An 8,041-nucleotide genomic window follows, 5' to 3' on the forward strand; every position below is an offset into this window, starting at 1 on the left:
TGTTGCCATTCTCATCCAAATCGCAGTCTCTAGTAAGGTGAGACCCATTGCAATTTTCGCAACCCACCCGAATAGCATGTAGCGTTTGGTCCATTTTATCCATCCTCCTATCCATGGTTTTTAGCATACCCATAACTGCTGACAAGTCTCCTGAAGCTGCATAGGCGGCCCCCCTCGTCACATCATTTCTTGGATTGTGGTATTCTCTAGAATGCTTAGAGAATTCTTCAATTAGTTGCTTTATCACTGGAGGTGCCTTTTTCGTGAGTGGACCTTGCGAGTCAAGTAATTGCCTAGTGGTAACATTTACTCCATCATAGAAGATGGAGACTTCTTGTTGACTATTGAGGTCATGATGTGGGCAATTCCTTAGCAGGCTCTTGTATCTCTCCCACGCTTCATATAGTGATTCTCCAGCTTGTTGTACAAAGTTAGCTATGGCTTTCTTTAGCTTGGATCTCTTGGATGGCGGGCAGAATTGATCAATGAACTCTTCTTTCATTTGGGCCCATGTAGTGATAGATCCTGGGGGCAATCTTGAGCCAATCCTTGGCAGCACCCTTCAAAGTAACCGGAAGCATGCGAAGTAGCTGAGTTTCCCGAGGCACATTTGGAACATTGAAATAATCAGCTACATCATTGACTTCGTCCAAGTGTTTGTAAGCGTCTTCGTGGTCTTTGCCTGTGAAGGGGATCTCCTTAAGTAGAGCCAGGATGTGACCCTTGAGCTCAAAAGTAGCAGTAGCGGGGATTTCGGGTTGCACAAGTCCCGGTCCGGTATCATCGCGTATCCTCTTCTTCCATTCCCCCATGGGGACTTCATCAATGTTAGCCATGAGAATAGCTAATTCGTCGTCGGAATCGGAAACGTGACCGAATGTAGGGTCTTCTTCTTCCTCGGTCTCGTACTCGGCGTCTTCTTTAGTAGGGTCTTCGATTATCAAAGAGGCGCTGGATGCTCCTGATTTGCTGCTCTTCTTCTTGCTGAAAACGGACTTTAGGTTCTTTAGTGGCGAATTCGTTGAAGAGGCGGATTCTCCAACAGATTTTCCTTTGTTCTTCCTTAGGGCGGATTCCGGGTCGTCTAGAGGAGGGATCAAAGGTGTATCAGATCCTCGGGTCATGAAACAACTGCAAATAAAACAAGAAAAACGCGTAAAAAGAACAAAAATAAAATAAAAGCTAAAACTGTGAACAGTGATGGACTCGCCGAGTTTCGTCGAGTGCACTCGGCGAGTTCAAGGTAAAAACAGAAAAATTTTCTACTTAATTTATTAAAACAGGGATTGATCAAAACCTATACTAACTACTAAATTACCTCAGAATTAACTTTGTGTAAGATAAATCCCACACAAATGATCGATAAAAATAGAAATTAGTGCTAATTTAGAACCGTTCCCCGGCAACGGCGCCAAAAACTTGATGTGTGTAAAATGCACTGGTTTTAATCCTACTTTTGAGTTATAAATTAAGCACACAAAGGCAGTGAACCTGTCTTTTAGTGGTATAGTTGGGTAAGTAGAGTGTCGAACTCAGGGAACGGTAAATTAAAACTAAAGACTAATTTTATCTAAATTAAATAGTAAATATGGGTTTTCTCTAGTTTTACAAGACTAGAAACTTACTAATACTACTTAGGCTAAGAACTAGAAAAACAAAGATTTAACTGAATTTAATAATAAAAGGGACTTCTGTTTAGTTCAACTCAATTGATCCTATGGTTGATATTATGGTAATAGTGCAATGGATTAATTCTTCTATTGGCTACCGATTCAAGTGATTAGCCTTGCGTTCGCTACGATAATCCTTAGAAAACAAACTAACTCAAACAGTGATCAGTTGTCTAATTTAATTTAATTCACTAGATTATTTATTCAGGTTAATTTAGACTTGTAATAGCTAACTAAATTGGTCCTTTAGTTAACCTCTTGCTAATGGTCATCAAACAAGCTCACATATGAATTTACCTAATTTTTCTTATTAATTCTAGTTTCACGTTCGTTAGTCCTAGACATATGATAAAGTGGTCACATAAACATATGGGGTTGATAATTAAAAGATGTTCATACTATTTAATTATCTTCCTATTAACAGAAAATTAGTTATCATTCACACACAAGGTTCTTTAACAAGCTAAAATTAACAAAATCACCAATATTTAATTAATCCTACCATTAATCAAACCATAATATCAATTTTGTATCCCCAAACAGAAGTTTAAGAGTTTTAGCTCATGATTGAGGTAATTAACAGCAATAAAACGAATTCTAATTGTCTAACCATAATTGAGAAACAATAGATTAACTAGAATGATGAGAAGGTGCCTCAAATCTTCTTCGGAATTCGATTCTAGGTTGTATCTTCGTTCTCTAGGGTTCTTCTGGCTCTTCAATCGCAGCTTGCTTCTCCCCAAAGGTTCCAGCCGTCCTTCCATCGGATTAAGACCCGCTATTTATAATTATCACAAAACAGGGGCTACTCGGCGAGTAGGTCGTGGACTCGCCGAGTACATGCGTGGACTCGTGTTCGGCAAGGAATCTTGACTTTTCTTTCGGGAACATTCTAATGAACTCGCCGAGTACATGCGTGGACTCGCCGAGTAAGTGTGTAGTTTTCCCTTTTCCTTCATTCTTTGGTCTCTAATTGCTTCTCCTTTTTCCTTTCCGCTTCCAAGCATGTCTTTTGGACTGAAAACACAATATAAGCATTATTAAGTACCTTTTGTCCATACTATGCATATAATTAGCCAAAAATGAATAAAAATATATGTTAAACATATGATTAATTATGCACATATCACGACTCCTACCTACCTCTTACGGAGTTCTCCTACAAAAACAGTTTTCACTCCAGCATTTGTGCTCCGCCTTTTGAGGTCTTGTATGGCGGAGATATCGTACCCCCGGTTTGCTGGGGTGAGGTTGGTCACAGGGTTATGGGACGGACCGAGGTGGTCCTTCAGAATACGGAGATGATTCAGCAGATCAGGCAGAGATTGCCGACTGCTCAGAGTTGGCAGAAGAGCTATGCCGACCGACACCGATCTGATTTGGATTTTCAGCTTGGCGACATGCTGTTAGTGAAGGTATCACCTTGTAAAGGTGTGATTCGCTTTAGGAAGAGGGGGAAATTAGGTCCCCGATATATTGGGCCATTTCGGATTATTTCCAGGGTTGACAAGGTCGCCTACAGATTGGATCTTCCTGAGGAGCTTAGTCATATTCACAACACTTTCCATGTTTCGCAGCTGCGAAAGTGCGTATTGGATGAGGATGCAGTGGTTTCCTTGGTTGACATTCAGGTTGATGAGCTCCTTAACTATGTTGAGACACCGGTAGATATTCTGGAAATGAAAGTAAAGGTTTTGTGCAGCAAGGGAGTACCTTTGGTAAAGGTACGATGGCAACATAAGAGGGGCTCCTAATAGACCTATGAGCCGGAGGCTAAGATGCGGGAACATTATCCAGATTTGTTCTTTGTAGCAGACTTCAAGGATGATGTCTAGTTAAAGTGGGGGAGAGTTGTAACACCCTGGTTTCCAGATATTTTCAAATCCCTCATTTGGTTTTAATTTATGTCATTTTGGTCCTTGGATTGAAAGGAAGTAGCCTTGGGAAGCCCTAAGGGGGCAAGACTGTAATTTTGGGGCAGGAGGTGTACGGTAAGCGTACATGTGCGTACGCTAAGCGTACTAGGGCACGCCCTACTATGCTGGGCGTACTCATGTCCGAATGAAAACCCTAATTTGTAGGGTTTGTAGGCTATTTAAGCTTCTTTATGGACCATTTACCCCCATTTTTGTCACACCCCCAAACCAGAACGGCGGAAACGTTTGGGGGCGGAGGACTTAAGGTAAGTATCACAACACATGTAACATAGTAATCAAAGTACAAACAACCATTGCATTAATAAGTATAAGTTTTACATAAGTGTTTAAACATTACATATTCAAACACTAAAGTAGGTACAGTAGAAGACAAGAGCCGCAGTATGGTACTAGGTAGTCTTCTCAAACGCTTCTGGAGTGTACATGTCTACTGGATTCCTGAGAATACAAGTTATTTGGAAAGAGTAGATCAGCATTTAAGCGTGTGAGTTCATAAGTATTTTAGTTCTGTTAAGTATACCCTAAGTTCTTTGAATCAGTTCGCTGGTTTCTCTAGGAAATCCTATATTTCCTGAGGTGATTAACTGATAACCTCAATAGTTTCCCTCTGTAATTACTTAGTTTATACTGATTATACATAACACCATATTGAACGGACAGTCAATTGGGTGTATCTGCCCTAAGCCCACAACCAAACAAGGAACAGGAAGTAAGGCGGAAGTCACACATTTCACTATCAATCAGATATTACTTATGTATAACTATGATGTAATAACTAAGGAATTATAGAATTAACCACTAAAGGTCTTTTATGTTATACTAGTTTACAGAGATTGAATGACTAAGTTCCATTTGATAAGTGGTTTAATCCCATCAACCGTTCTCTTTGTATTACTGTTTTGTATTTGTATTCCTTTCTGAAAACTTGTATTTGAGAGTGTGCCTGGCTCCACCAGGTGTTAATGAAAATTGTATTAAACCATTGTATTTTGTATGCTATAAACTAGTACTTTAAAGGTGTACTTTCCTTTATTTGTTTATACACTTAACGTATTGTTAATATCTTTTTAATGAGTAGTTATTATAACCATACTATGACTGATGGCCTGAAACAAACGCTTTGTGGGCGTTTAAACTGGTGATAATAATTGTCACTCATCTAACTGTAGCTAGCAGCCTGAGTGCGGGGTTGTCTATCCCGATATAGATCTACACACACTTGTTTCGATCCCTGGCTGGAGATTCTGGTTATAATGTCAAGACTTTCCTATGTTGTCTAAAATGAGTTAGACAACCTGAATATAGAGTCTCATAAAAAGCATATTAAACGTTACATGTATATTAATTTTGAAAACCCAATCATTCTGAAATAATGATTGACAGTATATTATTAGTTTTCCAAACATGTATTTGATAAGTGTAAACCCTTGATTTGTTTTGAATCAAAACCCTGGTTTCTTGTAATACAGTATATTCTAGTATACTTGAATTATGAATTATTACCTCGTGTTTGCTAACTCGGGTACTCTGTATAGTACCTTTGCTAATGCAAACTCGGCAGGATGTATTATTACCCCGTGTTTGCTAACTCGGGCACTCTGTTTAGTACCTTTGCTAATGCAAACTCGGCAGGATGTATTATTACCTCGTGTTTGCTAACTCGGGCACTCTGTATAGTACCTTTGCTAATGCAAACCCGACATTACCACATATTTGCTAACCCTGGTACTCTGTATAGTACCCTTGTTAATGCAAACTAGGTATGATGTATCTTTACTTCTTTAATATGTTGTTCGTATATTAAAGGTATTATACATATCTTGGTATAGTTGAATGTATTTTAGTAATTTCCTTGGAAAGTATACAGTCGTGAATCATACTTGTATATTTAGTTTTGAATCATAAATTATACCTATATGTTCTATCTGATTAGCATGAATTCTCATGGAATATCACCTTTGCTCAGCCTGATACAAAGGTAATGATACTAAAAGGAGTAGCCTTTTAGACTCATATATGTATAATATATATATAATTCAGAAGGAAATGACCTTCGGACAAATAACACAACCTTAATTCCACATCCAAACAAGGAAAAGTATATAAGATAATTCATTAATCCTAAGCCCTTCAAGTCTTATTTATATATTTATACGTATATAAACATGATTTTGGCATTTACAATTTGAAATAGTTTATAAAACGTTTTTCAAAGAATTTAACATGGCTTTACGTTATTTTGGAAGTATTTGGTAATTCTTAAAAGCATTACGGAAACTTTCTGTGTGATTATTATCACACACAGTTATTAACACAATTTATTATTGTGTTAAACATGTATTCCCCCCTAAAAAGCATTTAAAACCATTTAAAAAGGTATATTATAGGGGTATGAACTCACTTTGATAAGCGCTGATTCCGGCAGCGTTTCGTTTCCCGTAAAGAGTTTATTTAACGAGAAACCGGTTCAAACCGGGCAGAGTTTCGATAGGAGAGAGGATGACTTCTTGAGAATTACGGGGCTCCGAGGTTTGCTTCGGGCTTTAGACATGATACCGGGGCCTTCGGGGGTCGTGAGAAAGTCGAGGGGGTGAAATGGTGCAAAATGGGTGAAAAATGGGGTGAAAAATCCTCTCTAGCCGAGAAGTCTCACACCCTTTATATAGGGGTGCGAGGGTGTGGTCCGAGGTGGCAGCTGGCAAAGGCGCGGATGAGTCAGCAGCTACGTGGCAGTTAGCAGCGAAGCCACGTGCGAAGTCTGAGGCGGTGCGCAATTTCGGACAGATGCAGCCTTCTAAGTGGACCGGACTTCGGTCCAATGGGAAAAGGAGGTGAGGACTTCGGACCTATCAGGAGACGACACGCGAGGCTGCGGTCCAATGAGAAGCGAACACGTGGAGGCCTCGCATGCGAGGTGACGTGTCCGAGGAGTGAGTCAGCGAAATTTCCCGGTGTTCTAGATTTTCTTGATTTTTGTGCCAAAAATTTGCGAAAATCATAACTTTCGCATACGAGCTCCGTTTTTGACGTTCTTTATATGCACGCGTAGGTAAAATCATACTCTACGACTTTTGTTTAGACTTCATCGGCTAATTTTGATATTATTTTTAATACTATTATTTTAAACACACCGGGACGGGAATCCGTTAAAAATTAATAACTTCTTCATCCGACGTCCGTTTTCGTCTGTCTTTTTACCATTGTGCTACTTTTGACGAGACCTTCGATTCTCGTTTAAGTTGCGTTGGCTAAATATCGATCGATTTATATTTCGAATTTTTAGCTGTCTACTGTTAAGCCGAAACTTCGAAAAATCATAACTTCCTCATACAAAGTCGGATTTTCACGTTCTTTTTATGAACGTTCTAGGTTTAACATATTCTACAAGTGTAATTTAGATTGTTAAGGCTAAAAATCCTTTTATCGAAAATTCACTTTTGTACACTGAATAGTGTTTTACCGGTTTTGACGCAGATTTTCGATTGGTCATAACTTCTTCGTTATAACTTGGACTTTAGTGTTCTTTATGTTTTTGGAAACCTTGTTACAAACTCTACCACTTGGTTCATCCTAATTATGATTATTGATCAATTTATTTTTGACCAAAATTTGACTGGTGTCACATTATCCCCCCGTTAGAGGGAATTTCGTCCCGAAATTAAGTCTAAAGTGATACTCATGGACTAGGTCTAATCTTTCCTATCCCAAGTGAATTCAGGTCCCTGGTTTGTAATCCAGCAAACCTTCACTAACGGGATGAGACTTAGCGTGGTTGTTTAGATTTCCCTATCCATGGTTTTTATTGGTTCTACTACAGAGTGTAGACTTTTATTTAACTTGATTTCATCGAGTGAAATAACAAGTGTTTTATCGGATAGACACCTCTTTTGATTAGATATGTGAAAGATGGGATGAATGTTATTAAGTTTTTGGTGGTAGTTTAAGTTTAGAAGTATAAGACCGATTCTGGTAATAACCTCAAATGGTCTTATGTACTTTTTTGTTTTGTATTTTACGCTTTCTCAAGCGCATCTTGTCCTTCCTGAGTGAGACCTTCATATGACAAGGTCGTCAATTCTGGAATTCTAAGCGTTTTCTTTTATCGAAGTTGTAGCTTCTCTGGTTAACTCCAGAAGCTTTATGGCGCTTACCGATTCGTATTTTGTTTTTGGTAGTTTCTCAAATGAATTCCAGATCATCAAGGGTGCTGTGTGGAAATTGGATCTCTAGCTAGTTGTGTATTACCTAATTTAGTCCAATGCAGATAGGATCTGCACTTGTGACCACAGAAGGTTTTGAATGGAGCAACTTGAATGCTAGTGTGATAATGGTCTCGACTAATTGGTAAATGGGTATCCCATTCTCTACCATAGTCGATCCCATAGAATCATGACTACTCTGGTTCCTAGAGATTTTTGAGTGACGGCCTGAACT

At 38.9% G+C, this 8,041-nt stretch overlaps 1 non-coding gene across 1 annotated transcript; it reads left to right on the plus strand.

The window, feature by feature from the left end:
- Nucleotides 1–347: 347 nt before the first annotated feature.
- LOC145141657 (small nucleolar RNA R71) lies at nucleotides 348–454 on the plus strand. Its single transcript, XR_013722851.1, has one exon. It is a non-coding gene; the product is annotated as a small nucleolar RNA R71 (small nucleolar RNA).
- The last annotated feature ends 7,587 nt before the right edge of the window (nucleotides 455–8,041 follow it).

The sequence above is a fragment of the Lactuca virosa genome, chromosome 9, assembly GCF_052849685.1.
Source record: "Lactuca virosa cultivar CGN04683 chromosome 9, Lactuca_virosa_CGN04683_v6, whole genome shotgun sequence".
Taxonomy (NCBI): Eukaryota; Viridiplantae; Streptophyta; class Magnoliopsida; order Asterales; family Asteraceae; genus Lactuca; species Lactuca virosa.